The sequence below is a fragment of the Elaeis guineensis genome, chromosome 8 (genome assembly GCF_000442705.2).
Source record: "Elaeis guineensis isolate ETL-2024a chromosome 8, EG11, whole genome shotgun sequence".
NCBI classification, from domain to species: domain Eukaryota; kingdom Viridiplantae; phylum Streptophyta; class Magnoliopsida; order Arecales; family Arecaceae; genus Elaeis; species Elaeis guineensis.
The window spans coordinates 107,616,078-107,634,625 of NC_026000.2; the positions used below are offsets into that span (position 1 = coordinate 107,616,078).

Genomic DNA, 18,548 nt, shown 5'->3' on the forward strand with positions numbered 1-18,548 from the left:
AAGAGTTCTACCAAGTTTGAGTTGTTTGATTAGTTGGTGTCTAGGCAAGTCCCTGAGGGTGGTTTGTTAAATTGGTTCAGTTGCTGGCCTGGCCAACTCGTTTGGTGTCTAGAAAGGCAACGATGAGTGAACCTCCCACCTCTTATACTTACCTGGCTAACTAGTTGATCAATCTCCACTTGGAAGGCTTGAAGGGTCATCTTGGAACAGTTAGGAGCTGTCTAGATTTAGGTTAACCCTAGGATAGATTGAGTTTAATTTATTGATTCACTTGTTTGAAAAAAAAAAATTTAAATTTAAATTAATTTGGTTACTTTTCTTTAGATTTAGGACTCCTTAGGATCTTCTCTTTAGAACTTTTTCTCTTTTCTTTCTTTTCCTTATACATAAAAATTTTATTAAAAAAAAAAAATTGTATAAACATCGAGAACCGTACACCTCGTGTGTGGAGAAGAGTGTCAGGTCGTCTAGTTAGAATTGAGTCAATTCCTGTTGTTCCAATGGCTGAACCAATCCAACCCATGACTCTTAAGGATTTTGTTATCCAGTTGGCTCCATCCAACCATCTTGTATCAGGTTGCCACAACCCACAGCTAACAATTTTGAAATCAAACCTCAAATCATAAATATGCTTCCAAAATTCATAGGATTAGAGGATGCTTATATATTTATTAGAGAATTTGAGGAGGTATGTGCAACCATGAAACTGCAATTAACAGAGGATGAGGTCAAACTTAGATTAATCAACTTTGCCCTTAAGGACAATGCTAAGAAGTGACTTTATAGTATGCCAAACTATTCTGTCACTACCTGGGAGGGCTTTGTGAGAATATTTTTAAAAAAGTATTTTCTCCATCATAAAACAGCTAGGATTAGGAATGAAATAAATCAATTTTACCAACTAGCTGGTGAATCATTTTGGAAGTACTTTGATCGTTTCAAGAATCTTTTGACCCAATGCCCACACCATAGAATAGAAACTTGGAGACTATGCCAGATCATCTATGAGGGGTTAGATTCAAACTCAAGAACCATGCTAGAGTCCATGTGCCAAGGCAATTTATGGACAAAGAAACTACTGAAGCTTGGCAATTCTTAGAAGATCTAGTCGAGAAAAATTTACAGTGGGAAACAACTAGGGAACCTGATAAAGCTACACCTTCAAGAGGAGGAATGCATCAAATTCAACCAACCCTAGCATCAGAAGCCAAGATTGCAACCTTAACACGTAGATTGGAAGCCTTAGAATTACAGAGACCAGCCAATGTAAATCAAATATCTGCACCCATGTGTAAAGGGTGCAATGCACCAGACCATGTCTTAGAAGAATGTTCCTACTCGAATGAGTGTGCACAGGTGAATGCCACCTATCAAGGACCATTGAACAATCCTTATGCACCCACATATAACCCAGGTTGGAGGAATCACCCGAATTTCTCATGGTCCCAGAATCCTAATGTAGGCAATCCAAATTTCAATCAGCAAAATCTAAGGTCCAACCTAGTAATGAACAACCCGCCAGGCTTCCATGATAATGACAAAAAATTACCTCTTTAGAGAAAAGCCTAGAAGCCATGATGAAGACACATACCAGCTTTATGCAAACCACGGGTCAACTCATAAATAATAACACCCAAGCTATAGCCCGTCTGGAAATGCAAGTAAGTCAGCTGGCTTCGACCATTAGTGAACGAGAACATGGTAGGTTACCTAGCCAACCTGAGCCAAATCCTAGGAACCAAAATGGTCCACGACCCCAACAAGGAAACCAAGTTAATGATGTAAATGCCATTCATACCTTAAGATCAGGAAAATAAATAGACAATAAGGTAGTTGCACTTGATGATATAGATGACTCATCTGCCGAGTCACCTTCTAAAACTACTACCTTTCAACCTCAAGCACCAGAAACTGAAATTTCACCTAGTCCAGTACTTAAAAGTCCTAGAGCTCTTTTTCCAAACAGACTGAAATCCAATAAATCTGAACATTTAGACAAAATTTTAGAGGTATTTAAACAAGTCCAAGTTAATATTCCTCTTTTAGATATAATCCATCAGGTTCCAACTTATGCCAAATTTTTAAAAGATCTCTGCACTAGGAAAAGGACCACTAATGTACCAAAGAAAGCATTTTTGGCTGCAAGTGTCAGTTCATACCTATCTAGCCATGTGCCAATTAAATATAAGGACCCTGGAGCTCCAACAATTTCTTGTGTTATTGGAGAAACCAATATAAAAAAGGCCTTGCTAGATCTAGGAGCTAGTGTGAATATCCTTCCATATTCGGTGTATGAACAACTAGGATTAGAAAAACTTCAACCTACTGGATCACATTACAGTTAGCCGATAGATCTCTCAGGATCCCTAAGGAAATGATCGAGGATGTTCTGATAAAGGTTGAAAATTTTATTTTCCCTGTAGATTTTATTGTTTTAGAGACTGAGCCAGTTGCGAATCCTAAAGGACATATACCTGTCATTTTAGGAAGACCATTCTTAGCTACGGCCAATGCTGAAATAATTGTCGAAATGGTCTAATGAAGTTATCCTTTGGGAATATGACCATTGAGCTTAATGTTTTTAACTTAGAACAGGAATCCTCTTCTCATGCTGATGTCAATGTAGTCCAAGATGGTATTTATGAATCCATTGACATTAGTGATGATGAAGTCGACCTAGAGTCTAACCCCTGGTTAATCCATGAGTCTGAGGATGTCAATGAAATACTTAAAGAAAATTAGATTAATCAGGAATCGACACTTCCTACTGAACCAATCATTGAGATGGTGAACTCATCACCTAAACCATCGATAGAGGAAGCACCCATTTTAGAACTGAAGCCCCTCCCAGAATATCTCAAGTATGCATATCTAGGACCCAAAGAAACTTTGCGTGTAATTATTGCATCAGACCTAGATCCCAAGCAAGAGGAGGAGTTATTGTCAGTTCTAAAAGCAAATCAAGAGGCAATAGGTTGGACCATAGCAGATATCAAAGGAATAAGCCCTTCTATAGTTCAACATAGAATATACTTAGAGGAAGAGGCTAAACCAACAAGAGAAGCCCAAAGAAGGCTTAATCCAGTTATGAAGGATGTAGTTAAAAAGGAGATTCTGAAACTCCTAGATAGTGGAATAATTTATCCTATTTCTGATAGCTCTTGGGTAAGCCCAGTTCAAGTAGTATCCAAGAAATCTGGGGTAACAGTGGTCCAAAATGATGCAAACGAACTTATCCCAACTAGGACCCAAATGGGATGGAGGGTCTGTATAGACTATAGAAAGTTGAATGCTGCGACAAGGAAAGATCACTTTTCTTTGCCATTTATTGATCAAATGTTGGAAAGACTAGCTGGACAAGAGTTTTACTATTTTCTTGATGGATACTCCGGTTACAACCAGATCCCCATAGCCGCTGAAGATCAAGAAAAGACTACATTCACCTGTCCATTTGGTACTTTTGCCTATAGACGAATGTCCTTTGGACTATGTAATGCACCGGCAACCTTCCAGAGATGCATGATCAGCATGTTTTCAGATATGATAGAATGATTTCTAAAAATTTTTATGGATGACTTTTCTGTTTTTGGCCTAACCTTCTCCGAGTGTCTGAATCACCTGCAATTAGTTCTAGAACGATGTAAGGAGAAGCACCTAGTTCTCAACTGGGAAAAATGTCAGTTTATGGTCAAACAGGGAATAGTTCTTGGCCATGTCATTTCTAAAAAGGGGATTGAAGTGGACAAGGCCAAAATAGATCTAATTGCAAGTCTTCCACCACCTAAATCTGTGAAAGAAATACGTTCATTTTTAGGTCATGCTGGATTCTATAGAAGGTTTATTGCCAACTTTAGCAAAGTAGCATGTCCATTACTAATCTTTTGGCAAAGGATACCAAATTTGAATTTACTCATGAGTGCTTGGAATCCTTTGAATTTCTAAAAAATGCACTTGTATCAGCTCCAATCATTCATCCTCTTGTCTGGTCCGAACCATTTGAATTAATGTGTGATGCATCCGATCATGTTGTAGGCGCAATCTTAGGTCAATGGATAAATAAGCTGCCTAGAGTGATATATTATGCAAGTAAAACCTTAAATGATGCGCAGCTTAACTACACCACAACTGAGAAGGAGTTCTTTGCCGTTGTCTTTGCTTTAGAGAAATTTAGATCTTATTTGGTTGGGACCCACACCATTGTTTACCCCGATCACTAATGTACCAAAGAAAGCATTTTTGGCTGCAAGTGTCAGTTCATACCTATCTAGCCATGTGCCAATTAAATATAAGGACCCTGGAGCTCCAATAATTTCTTATGTTATTGGAGAAACCAATATAAAAAAGACCTTGCTAGATCTAGGAGCTAGTGTGAATATCCTTCCATATTCGGTGTATGAACAACTAGGATTAGAAAAACTTCAACCTACTGGGATCACATTACAGTTAGCCGATAGATCTCTCAGGATCCCTAAGGGAATGGTCGAGGATGTTCTGATAAAAGTTAAAATTTTATTTTCCCTGTAGATTTTATTGTTTTAGAGATTGAGCCAGTTGCGAATCCTAAAGGACATATACCTGTCATTTTAGGAAGACCATTCTTAGCTACGACCAATGCTGAAATCAATTGTCGAAATGGTCTAATGAAGTTATCCTTTGGGAATATGACCATTGAGCTTAATGTTTTTAACTTAGAACAGGAATCCTCTTCTCATGCTGATGTCAATGTAGTCCAAGATGGTATTTATGAATCCATTGATATTAGTGATGATGAAGTCGACCTAGAGTCTAACCCCTGGTTAATCCATGAGTCTGAGGATGTCAATGAAATACTTAAAGAAAATCAGATTAATCAGGAATCGACACTTCCTACTGAACCAATCATTGAGATGGTGAACTCATCACCTAAACCATCGATAGAGGAAGCACCCATTTTAGAACTGAAGCCCCTCCCAGAACATCTCAAGTATGCATATCTAGGACCCAAAGAAACTTTGCCTGTAATTATTGCATCAGACCTAGATCCCAAGCAAGAGGAGGAGTTATTGTCAGTTCTAAAAGCAAATCAAGAGGCAATAGGTTGGACCATAGCAGATATCAAAGGAATAAGCCCTTCTATAGTTCAACATAGAATATACTTAGAGGAAGAGGCTAAACCAACAAGAGAAGCCCAAAGAAGGCTTAATCCAGTTATGAAGGATGTAGTTAAAAAGGAGATTCTGAAACTCCTAGATAGTGGAATAATTTATCCTATTTCTGATAGCTCTTGGGTAAGCCCAGTTCAAGTAGTACCCAAGAAATCTGGGGTAACAGTGGTCCAAAATGATGCAAACGAACTTATCCCAACTAGGATCCAAACGGGATGGAGGGTCTGTATAGACTATAGAAAGTTGAATACTGCGACAAGGAAAGATCACTTTCCTTTGCCATTTATTGATCAAATGTTGGAAAGACTAGCCGGACAAGAGTTTTACTATTTTCTTGATGGATACTCCGGTTACAACCAGATCCCCATAGCCGCTGAAGATCAAGAAAAGACTACATTCACCTGTCCATTTGGTACTTTTGCCTATAGACGAATGCCCTTTGGACTATGTAATGCACCGGCAACCTTTCAGAGATGCATGATCAGCAAGTTTTCAGATATGATAGAACGATTTCTAGAAATTTTTATGGATGACTTTTCTGTTTTTGGCCTAACCTTCTCCGAGTGTCTGAATCACCTGCAATTAGTTCTAGAACGATGTAAGGAGAAGCACTTAGTTCTCAACTGGGAAAAATGTTAGTTTATGGTCAAACAGGGAATAGTTTTTGGCCATGTCATTTCTAAAAAGGGGATTGAAGTGGACAAGGCCAAAATAGATCTAATTGCAAGTCTTCCACCACCTAAATCTGTGAAAGAAATACGTTCATTTTTAGGTCATGCTGGATTCTATAGAAGGTTTATTGCCAACTTTAGCAAAGTAGCACGTCCACTGACTAATCTTTTGGCAAAGGATACCAAATTTGAATTTACTCATGAGTGCTTGGAATCCTTTGAATTTCTAAAAAATGCACTTGTATCAGCTCCAATCATTCATCCTCCCATCTGGTCTGAACCATTTGAATTAATGTGTGATGCATCCGATCATGTTGTGGGCGCAATCTTAGGTCAACGAATAAATAAGCTGCCTAGAGTGATATATTATGCAAGTAAAACCTTAAATGATGCACAGCTTAACTACACCACAACTGAGAAGGAGTTCCTTGCCGTTGTCTTTGCTTTAGAGAAATTTAGATCTTATTTGGTTGGGACCCACACCATTGTTTACACCGATCACTCAGCCATTAGACATCTCCTAGCAAAGAAGGATGTCAAGGCATGCTTAATCAGATGGATTTTGCTCCTACAAGAATTTGACCTAAAAATTAGGGACAAGAAAGGCACTGAGAACGTTGTAGCAGATCATTTGTCCCGAATTCCAGTTGTACCATCTAGTGAACCACCCATCAACGAATCTTTCCCAGATGAGCAACTCATGTCTGTGTCTACTGAACCTTGGTTTGCTGATATTGTAAATTATTTAGCCATAGGCAAGATACCTTCTCATTGGACTAAGCAGGATAAATATAAATTCTTTGCCCAAGTGAAGTATTTCATTTGGGATGATCCTTATCTTTTTAAACAATGTCCTGATCAAATTATTAGAAGGTGTATCCCAGATAACGAAGTCATGAATATTTTATCTTTTTGTCATGATCAAGCATGTGGGGGTCACTTCGTGTCTAAGAAAACTGCTGCTAAGGTTCTCCAATGTGGTTTTTATTGGCCCAATTTATTTAAGGATGCTCATGAATATTGTAAAAGTTGTGCTCAATGTCAGAAAATGGGCCGAATCACCAAGCGACATATGATGCCACTCAACCCAATCTTGGTAGTTGAAGTTTTTGATGTTTGGGGGATCGATTTCATGGGACCATTTCCAAATTCCTTTGGAAATGAATACATTCTAGTAGAAGTTGATTATGTTTCAAAATGGGTAGAAGCAATTGCATGTAGAACACCCGATAGCAAAATGGTCATTAAGTTTCTTAAAGAAAATATTCTATCCCGTTTCGGTATTCCTAGGGCAATCATTAGTGATCGGGGAACCCATTTTTGTAACCGACCTTTTGCAACATTGATGAAAAAGTATAATGTCACCCACAAATTGGCCACACCATATCATCCTCAAACTAGTGGGCAAATTGAAGTGTCAAACCGACAAATCAAACAGATCCTGGAAAAAACTGTTAGTGCCAATAGAAAGGATTGGTCTTTGAAATTAATTGATGCACTTTGGGCATACCGAACCGCTTTCAAGACCAATCTAGGAATGTCTCCTTATAGGATTGTGTTTGGTAAACCATGTCACTTGCCTATTGAGATAGAACACAAAGCCATGTGGGCCATCAAACAACTAAATACAAATTTGAACGACGCTGGAAACCATAGGAAGCTTCAATTGAATGAATTAGAAGAACTTAGAAATGAAGCCTATGAAAATGCAAGGATATACAAGGAACGAACCAAAGTATTTCATGATCAATCAATTATAAGAAAAACTTTCAATATCGGACAAAAGGTGCTCTTATATAACTCTAGATTACATCTGTTTCCAGGAAAGCTTAGGTCTAGATGGACAGGACCATTTTTAGTAAAGAAAGTTTTTTCACACGGAGCTGTTGAGATTGAAAACCCAAGTAATGGTGTTATCTTTATAGTTAATGGTCAACGATTAAAACCATTCTTGGAATTACCTGTCAAGACTGTTGAAGATGCCATGGTTCTTTATGAACCAACTTATTCTGATTAAGTTGCTTCGAAGTTTGGTCTGGCTGAAGACATAAAACTTAGCGCTTCTGGGAGGCAACCCAGCTTATTTAATTTCTAATGCTTTCTTTGTTTTTAGTTTGCTTAGGACAAATAAATTAGATAAACTCCATTGGGGACAATGTCGGTCAAGTTGGGGGGAGAGCTTGAACAAAATCAGGTGTTATCATTTCCTTTTCCTTCCACTATGAGTTAATTTTTGCATTTAATATATTAATTTTTTTTATAAAATCTTATTTTTAAGCAAAAAAAAAATGAAATAAATTAATCTAGAAAAGAAATAAGAGTAAGTTAGAAAGTATTTGCTAATGTAGTGAGTCACGGAGAAGATTAGCTGGTTAGACTCTTGGTGGCTTAGGTCATTTAAAGACTATTAGCACTTTCAATTGCACATGCACACTAACAAGGTAAAGTAGGTGTTAATTGTAAGGCCAATTAAGGATTTGAGTATTATTTAAATTAGATAATTTTTCTTTACCCCAATTGAAGAAATTTGAATTTAAGGAAAGAGCTACCTGCCTGAAATAAAATGCAAAACACAGAGTAAATATGGATTGCCCTAAGCCTAGTAACCGGGTCTCTTCACCTAAGTCAAGTATTGAGATTCACGTCAAACGGTGGTGGGAAGGCCAGGATGCTCAGAAAAAAAAAAAAAAAATAGTGTGAAAGCTACCTTAGTTCTTTGTTTAATCTGGGGTGTATAGAAAATTAATCAAATTAAGTTATGAAAAATGATACAATTGGCCTGTACAAGTTAATATTGAAATACTAAGTTAGTTATCACTCACACAAGTGCTATAAAACTTTAAGTGTACTCTAAGAAAGCTTCTAAGTAGACTGACTACCGATTCTAATTCGAAGCTCATTACTTAGTAAGACTAGAAAACTTCTTGAATTTCGATCTTAAATTAATTTGCAAAGGAAGGATCTTTTTGGAATATGATCTTATTTTGGTACATTGCTAAGGGACTAGCAATGATTAAGTTGGAGGGTGTGATTTATGTCACAAATTGACATAAAAAGTATCAATTAATATCTAAATTATCTAACTTTATTAAGAAATTGATATTTGTTATTATATTTTGCAAAAGAAGAGATTATCAATAGAAAGAACAAAGAAAGAGGATTCCAACGGTGCAAATTTTATGCAAAATGGAGTTAAATTGACCCAGGAATTGAAGAATGAAGAAAGAAGACTCAATTGGGTCAAATCCGAGTCAAATCAGATCAAAATTGGTCAAAAATCAACTGATTTGATGATCTGGTTAGCTGCCTGGTCCACAGCAACAGGCACATGGACCATGGACCCATCGACGCACCATAAACCTCCCTAACAACCCTCTAAAATCTCTTAGTCCCACATCTAAAGTTTTGAAAACCTTATAACCCCCAAATGCCTATAAAAAGCCCCCAAAGGCCCTTGTTTTATGTATTCTTCCTTCCGATCAAGCTTGTAACCCTAGATAGTGGGGTTTTTAGCTCTCTTCTCAAGCCTCAAGCTTTGAGATTTTTGTAATAAATTTTTTTTATATAAAATCTTATTTTTATGCAATTTCATCTCTTTACATTATGCAATTTATTTTTCTTGCAATTAGGATAGTTTAATTTATGCAATTTAATTTTATGCAATTAGGTTAGTTTAAATTATGCAGTTTAAATTTATGCAATTAGGATAGTTTAATTTATGAAATTAGGGTAGTTTATTTTTCTGCATTTAAATTTTGCAAGTAGATTTAGATCATGTCTAGCTAAGCATCCCTTCTAGGGTTTGCGATGAAGCTAGATCATGAGTAGGAATTTTACATAGGATTATTTCTTTTTCTTAGGGTTTCTTTTTCTTCCTCTTTTGTCAAGAATTTTTGATGAACTACAGTTGGGTCAGAGTCCCTTCATAGTTCATGCTTGATTCAGTGCATAGGAAGAGAAAATCCTAAGGGATCCTAGTTACTACTCCCCTGTAAAGAATCTTGATGGGTTATCGTTGGGCCTTAGTCCCTTCATAATCTATGCTTGGGAAAGACAAGAGGAGTAGTCGTTAGGATCAATAAGAAAAATTTTAGGTAGAATTCCCTAATCTAGATCTAGTGGATTCAAAAACCCTAGATCCTTAGTCTTATTGTCTTTAGCAAACAACTTTCGACTTTCGATTTTTGTTAAAGCTCGCTTGAGCATAGATTTGAAAATCGTTTTTAAACCAAGTCTCTGTGGGATCAACCCGTACTCGCTGATCGTGCTACTCTGCACACCGTGCGCTTGCGGTTTTATTTACAAATTTTAAGATTTGCACATCAGAAAACATAATGAATTTCAAAATTTTAATAAAAAAATTTTAAATATTAAACCTTTAAACCAGTATCTTTTTGATGATTAGCAATCATATATAATATAAATTTAAGATTAAATTTAAGTTATAGAAGAACACCAGCAGCGCTTAATCTAAATTTCAGCATAACCTCCACTAGGTGCCTAAGTGTTCGCCCTCCAATGGTGATCCACACAGAGCTATGATCAGGACACCAACTCTTTGAGAGGATTCCTCCTTCAAAATTTTTACTCTAAGAATTTTTTTGAACACCAGGACCTCAAGACCCTCTTCCTCTTCTCTTAGCCTTCCTATCCCTACCTTTCTTCTCTCCTTGTCTTCCTTAATTCTCTTCCTAGACTCTTGTCCTAAATCGAATTTGTCCTTACTATTTTTAGACTTGTCCTAATAGGAGAAAGAAGAGACTAATTGGATAATAGGAAGAGGATGTTAGAAAGAAAGGAGGAATTGGAAATCTAAATGAATCCAATCCCTCGGCGCACCCCCTTTAAATACTTAGCGATGGATTGCCTTCGGGAATTTTTCACACCCCTTCCATGCACCATCTCGCATCCATCAAAAAATCTCATACCTCCTGATAAATTCTCATGCCTATCTAAAATCTTTTGACACATGGTAATCATCGAGAAAAAAATCCATGAGACGCTTCATGTAGAAGGACTCTTCAGAATATTTTTCTCGATGATTCTCTGAAGCGTCGTGCAGCTTCCCATGGTATAATTTTTTTCTACCACCAATCAATGTAATTTTATCCATCCAGTAGGCAAAAATCAAGGCACTAACATAAGAATGTCATGGAAAAAAATTTAGATTAAGAAGTGGCGTGACAAATAGGTTAGAGTCCTTCACAAGCTGGACTCTTGGTCAGGCGCATGGATCAGGCTGACAGGATTTCTAAATTCAACGAATTTCCATGATTAAACTAGAATGAATTTTAAATTCAAAAAAAAATTTGTGCTCATAATAAAGCTAAAATCACTCAAAAATTTATTTCATCATGGAACATAGGATAAGCTTGAGGATGAGGCATCCCATCTCATGAGATGGGAAAGCTGTTTCTGCACACAAAAATTGCACCCACGCACAAGAAAAATTTTAGACTCATGGAGACTTGGTTTTCTGGCTCCAACTTTTTGGTACATGTAGCCAAGGGCTGAACCAACTCAAATCCAAAAATTGATTTGAATTAATTTGGCTTTAACTAGCCCAATCTGGAATTAATTTCAAACCTGATTCGAAATAAGGAGCTAGTTTTTTGCAACATGTGCTAGAATGTCAATTTTGCAAACATGATCTAATCCAATTAGACCCCTGATCAATACCCTTTGTGTGTAACCCATTGGGTTTCACATCTAGCCAGCAATAGGTTTGAGTTCAAGTCGATTTGATTTGATTAGAATTTAATCTAACCGATCTAGATCCAATCGAGCTAACCTGATTTCAAGAATTAGAACTCTTTCTAGTTGGTAATTGAATTAAACACTTTAATTTGATTAAATCTATAAGACAAGATTGACGTCTAGCAATGTATCATATCTACCTAGAAGATATGAAATTTTTGATAGAAATATCAAAAATATCCTTCAGTGAAAAGTTACCATGCAATTTGATCCTGTGATCTCCCTGCACCCCGAATATGACTCTGGATATGGAATGATGTCAAATCCAATATCATACTCATATTTCTCTCAATCTTATATGATAATTTAATTAATAAAATATTAGAAACTTTTTTTAATTTTTATTCTGCTTTGATCAAAGGCTTCCTGAATCATCAATTGATCAAAGCAAGTATGATGAGATCTCCTCTTACCAGGATTGATCGATTCTATGTTGACCTACTTACAACCTCCATTCACATTCTACCATATCTAGAACACCCCGTACATGATTAAATCATGAATGAGTTTGAATCAAAAAATATGGATTCATGTATACAAGGTTCTATGATAGTCTTAGGTCAAAGGATTACATGCACAACTCCAACTATAAGAAAATATCTCTTGATAGGTAAGTAAATTTCATAAGATATTTCTTAAGTCAGATTTATTTAGTGAACTCATTCTCTAATGAGTGCCCACTTTCTTGTATTAGTGTCTCACACAAGTGGCTTATGAGATCTGCCACCCTCTCCATCGAGCATACATAGAAAGTGTTAATTTATTCAGAACATTGATCCCCTACTCAATGCTCCTATGACTAGGAATATTCTAAATCAGAATTTTTAGAATTTTAAGTCTCACAGGTATGATCTCATCATAACCCTCGATCTATTTTTTTGATTTATGGAGTTCATCATAATCATTACTAAAGTAAGATGCAGCATATGATGAAAAATACCTTTTATTATTTAAAGAGTCAATATATAAGTCTGGAAGATTACAAGAAAAATCCATCAAAATATAAATTTCGATTGGTTTGTAGGGCATATTCCTTTCAATCTCTCACTTGCACTAAAGTCAATCGCCATTATATTTTATCCCCATACAATCGAGATGGCGATCAAACTGCTACTTTAGTAGAGCCTTAGTGAATGGGTCTGCTATGTTATTCTTTATTTCTACTCGTTCAATGACAACATCTTATCTTTCGATTATTTCACGAACGAGATGGAAGCATCTTAGAATGTGCTTGGATTTATGATGAGACCTTGGTTCCTTTGCTTGAGCCACTGCTCCAGTATTATCACAGTAAAGTGGTACTGAATTTTTAATCTCAGGAACGACACCTAACTCAATGATGAACTTCTTCATCCAGACAGCTTCCTTGGCAGCTTCACTTGCAGCTATATATTCTACCTCAGTGGTTGAGGCAGCTACAGTCTGCTGCTTGGAACTTTTCTAACTAACAGCTCCACCATTAAGAGTAAAGACATACTCTGAAGTGGACTTGCTATCATCAGGGTCTGATTGGAAACTAGAGTCAGAATAACCTTCTAGTTTTAAATCAGATCCTCCATATACCAAAAAAATATCTTTAGTCCTTCTTAGGTACTTAAGAATATTTTTGACTGCTTTCCAATGATCCTCTCCTGGATCAGTCTGAAATCTACTAACTATGCCTAAGGCATAGGCAATATCAGGCCTAGTACATAGCATAGCATACATGATCGACCCTACTGCCGAAGCATAGAGAATAGAATTCATTCTATTTCTCTCTTTCAGTGCTTTAGGAGACATCCGTTTAGAGAGATGTATGCCTTAACTCATGGGTAAATAACCTCTTTTACTTCCATCCATGCTAAACCTCTTTAGCACTAAGTCTATGTACCTGGATTGGGACAAGCCTAACATCCTCTTAGATCTATCCTATAAATTTTTATACCTAGTATATAGGATGCTTCACCTAAATCCTTCATGAAAAACTTACTTGATAGTCATGTCTTGATCGATTGTAACATTGGGATATCATTCCCAATAAAAAGTATGTCATCCACATATAAAACTAAGAAGACAATGGCACTCTCACTAGTCTTCTTGTATACACAAAGTTCATCCATATTTTTGATAAAGCCAAACTCTTTGATTGTAACATCAAATTGGATGTTCCAACTCCTCGAGGCCTGTTTTAATCCATAAATAGATTTCTTAAGCTTGCATACCTGATTTTTTCTCCCTTTTGAGACAAACCCTTCTGGCTGAAACATGTAAACCTCTTCCTCAAGATAACCATTAAGGAAGGCGGTCTTCACATCCATTTGCCAAATCTCATAACCATGGTATGCTGCTATTGCAAGCATAATCCATATAAATTTGAGCATGGCAACAGGTGAAAATGTTTCATCATAATCAATACCCTATTTTTGCCTGAAACCTTTAGCTACTAATCTAACTTTATAGGTTTCAACTTGGCCATCCGCTCCAATCTTTTTCTTATACACCCATTTGCATCCAATAGGGGTTACACCCTCTAGTGCATCAACCAAAGTCCACACTTGGATGGAATACATGGAGTCCATTTTGGATTTCATAGCCTCTAGCCATTTGTCTGAGTCCCTTCTCATGATGGCTTCCGTATAGGTCAAACATTCATCATTCTCAATGATGTGGGCTTCATTATTCTCAATAACGAACCCATACCTTATGGTGCATTCCGCATCCTATCCGACCTTCGAAGAGGAGGTGTACTTTGTGTTTGTACTTTGTTAATGGATATTTTTGATTGAAGATCATCTTGTGCTTGCATTTGTAGGTCTTGAACTTCTCCAAGTTCAATTTTTTTTCCACTGCCTCTTTCTAGGATAAACTCTTTTTCTATAAAAGTGGTATATTTACTGACAAACACCTTATGTTTAGTAGAACGGTAAAAGAGATATCCTATATTGTCTTTAGAATAACCTACAAACAAGCATTTATCTGCCCTAGCACTCAGCTTATGTCCAAAATTTTTTTTAACATAAGCTGGACAGCTCCATATCTTAAGATACTTAAGATTGGCTTCTTTCCTCTCCATATCTCATATGGAGTGCTTGACACTAATTTTGAAGGTACTCTATTTAGGATATAGATAGCAGTTTCTAGGGCATGTCCCCAGAAAGAAATTGGCAAATCTATAAAGTACATCATGGATCGCAACATATCTAATAAAGTATAATTTCTCTTTTTTGCTACACCATTTAGCTGTGGTGTATAGGGAGGGGTCCATTCTGAGAGAATTTCATTTTCTTTAAGATGATCTAAAAATTTATTGGATAAGTATTCTCTTCCTCAATCAGATCGAAGAATTTTAATACTTTTTTCAGTTTGTTTCTTGACCATACTTTGATACTCTTTAAATTTATCAAAGGCTTCAGATTTGTGTTTTATAAGATACACATATCCAAACCTAGATAAATCATCAGTGAACATTATAAAATAAGAGTATCCTCCTCTAGCTTCTATTGTCATAAGACCATATACATCAATATGTACAAGTCCTAATAACTCACTTGTCCTTTCTTCATGTCCACTAAATGGAGTCTTAGTCATTTTTTCCATAAGACAAGATTCACAAGTACCTAATGATTCATAATCATAAGGATCAAAGAACTCTTCTTTGTATAACTTATTATTCTTTGTCTCACTTATATGATTAAGTCGACAATACTAAAGTAAAAGTATTATTCAACTCTTCTCTCTCTCACTTTTTACTTTCATTAATATAAAAAATATTATCATTAGATAGAATTAGAAGACCATTATTAATAACACCATGATAAATAATTTCATTAGAAAAAAAAAATTGAGCAACTATTGCTTTTTCCATTTATTTCATAATCTCATTGCAATACTAACGATATAGAAATAATATTTTTAATGATCTTAGGCATATAATAATAGTTTCCTAGCTCTAAGATCTTTCCAGAAGATAACTTTAACATATATGTCCCTACAGCCTCTGTTTGGATTGACTCTCCCCAGCACCGTAGAGCTCGAAGTCACCCTTCTTCAGCACTCTAATATTCTGTAGCCCCTGCAACAACTTGCAGATATAAGAACCACAAGCGATATCCAATACCCAAGAGTCTGAATTGGAAGAACTTAATGACAAAATTGTATGTATCTCATACATACCTTTTGGTGCATCACTTACACCTACCTTTACAGTTGCAAGATATAACTTGTAATTTTTTTTCCAGTGTTTTGACTTGCCGCAGTGAAAGCAGGTACCATGTCCGAAGACTTTCTTCCCCTTCTTCTTCATCTTGCCACCCTTAGGATTCAGTGCTTTCTTTGAATCCTTAAAACCTGACTTCTTCTTAGAGGTTTTACCCATAAGAAGAAATGGAGCCTTTTCTTTCTTAATATGGCTCTCAGCTATCTTAAGCATATTTAACAACTCAGGCAATGAGGTATTCAGTTTATTCATATAATAGTTCACAACAAACTGAGCGAATGACTCGGAGAGAGTTTGTAGGATCAAATTCTGACTTAATTCTCCATCCATCACAAAACCAAGTTGACCCAATCTAGTGATCAGATCAATGACCTTCAGGACATAGTCTTGTACGGATGATCCCTCAGTCATTCTAGCACAGAAAAACTACTTAGATATCTCATATCTAGCAGTTCTACTCTATTCTCCTTACAACTCTTTAAGATTGAGGAATATGGATTGAGTATCCATACTCTCATGCTGCCTCTCCAACTCATTGCTAATAGAGGCCAGTATGATGCACTTGATAGTTAAACTGTAATTCTTCCACATCCTGTATGTGGATACCTCCTCTTCTGTGGCATCATCCCCAACCTCTTGTGGTTCAGGGATGTCAAGAATATAGGAGAGCTTCTCCTGAGTGAGTACGATCTTTAAATTTCTCAACCAGTCTACATAATTGGGATCGATCAACTTGTTGGAATCTAAAATTTCTCATAATGATAGTAAAGATGCCATTTGTAGAATTTAATCTATAATAATTAAAGAATATTACATAAGCAAACAACTCATATTGACTCATACAATTAAATAAGGTCTTTAGATTTAATTATGCCTCCCACTATTTTATCGAACATCATAACCCTCTACTATGATGAACGAGACATATTTCATATTTATCTTAGTGGATTGAGATCCTAATTCCTCATAATGATCTTGTGCTAACACAATAAATCTTTATGAGTTCATAAGTAGGAAACTCTTTCCAATTGTATCTCATGTAATTCTTAATATTATATCTTAGCCTCTAAAATATTATTAGCCTTGTGTTAACATAATAAGTTATAATATTTTAGTTAGTTAGATCCTTCATTTCAATACAGTCAAATTCTAATATAACTGTCCTTGTGTTAACACAACAAAGCAGTATATTCAAAATTATCATAAGCATCTTCTATTGACCAGGATTATGTTATATCAATCTTTTGACAAGCCTCATGTTAACACAACAAACTAGCCATAGTTCATGATGTAACATTAACCTAGCATGAAGGAAGGCCCTTAATAGTATTTTCAACATTAGAGTTTTTCAGTATCAATATCGCTTAATCAAATTAGTCAAGTAAGTAAGGTGGGAGTTCCCCCATTGCTTATTTTAGACATCAATAAATTGATCAGATCAGATAATGAAATCAATTAAAAAACCACCTATAGCACTTTCCTAGACATCAATTGATCAATTGATCAAGAATTGGTTAACCCATAGTTGCATATCACTATCACTTAATATAATTTTCTAATGAGGGCTTTTATTTGGTCTCATGCATATTCTAACTACATAATACCCAATTATGTATCAACATTAAAACTCTCTACATGTGCAAGTGTAACATATGGACATTCATCATTCTAGGACAACCTTGCAGTATAACCCCATTATGCTAGGACAACCTTATGTCAAGATGATGAAGTGGTGAATCATATATGCATTATTTCATATCATCATATGAAAGCATAAATTATTTTATAGTATAAATCATACTATGGATCACATAAATATTATGTATATATGATTGAACCAAACAAATCTGGCTCTGATACCACTGCAGGGTTTCAGGGTGGGCATGCACAGCAAAAACATAATAGATTTCAAAATTTTAATAAAGAAATCCTAAATATTAAACCCTTAAATCAACATCTCTTTGATAATTAATAATCATATATAACATAAATTCAAGATTAAATTTAAGTTATAGAAGAATACCTGCAGCGCTTAATCTAAATTTTAGCATAATCTCCATTAGGTGCCCAAGTGTTCACCCTCTAACGGTGATCCACACAGGGCTATGATCAGGACACCAACTCTTTGAGAGGATTTCTCCTCCAAATTCTCACTCTAAAAATTTTTTTGAACACCAAGACCTTAAGATCCTCTTCTTCTTCTCCTAGCCTTCCTATCCCTACCTTTCTTCTCTCCTTGTCTTCCTTAATTCTCTTCCTAGACTCTTGTCCTAAAATTAGACTTGTGCCTACTATTTTTAGACTTATCCTAACAAGAGAAGGAAGAGATTAATTGGACAATAGGAAGAGGATGTTAGAAAGAAAGGAGAAATTAAAAATCTGAATGAATCCAATCCCCCGGTGCACCCCCCTTTAAATACTTAGTGATGGGTTGCCTTCGGGAATTTTTCACGCCCCTTCCACGCGCCATCTCGCATCCATCAAAAAATATCACACCTCTTGATGAATTCTCATGCCCATCTGAAAGTTTTTGACACATGGCAATCATCAAGAAAAAATTCAAGAGATGCTTCGCGCAGAAGGACTCTTCAGAATATTTTTCTCGATGATTCTCAGAAGCATCGCATAGCTTCGCATGGCATAATTTTTTTCCACCACCTATCAATATAATTTTGTCCATCCAATAGCCAAAAATCAAGGCACTAATATGAGAATGTTGTGAAAAAAAATTCAGATTAAGAAGTGGTGTGACTAATGGGTTAGAGTCCTTCATAAATTGGA

At 36.0% G+C, this 18,548-nt stretch overlaps 1 non-coding gene across 1 annotated transcript; it reads right to left on the reverse strand.

Annotated features, from left to right (window-relative positions):
- Positions 1-868: 868 nt before the first annotated feature.
- Positions 869-975, reverse strand: LOC140851323 (small nucleolar RNA R71). Its single transcript, XR_012134074.1, has one exon. It is a non-coding gene; the product is annotated as a small nucleolar RNA R71 (small nucleolar RNA).
- Between the last annotated feature and the right edge of the window lie 17,573 nt (positions 976-18,548).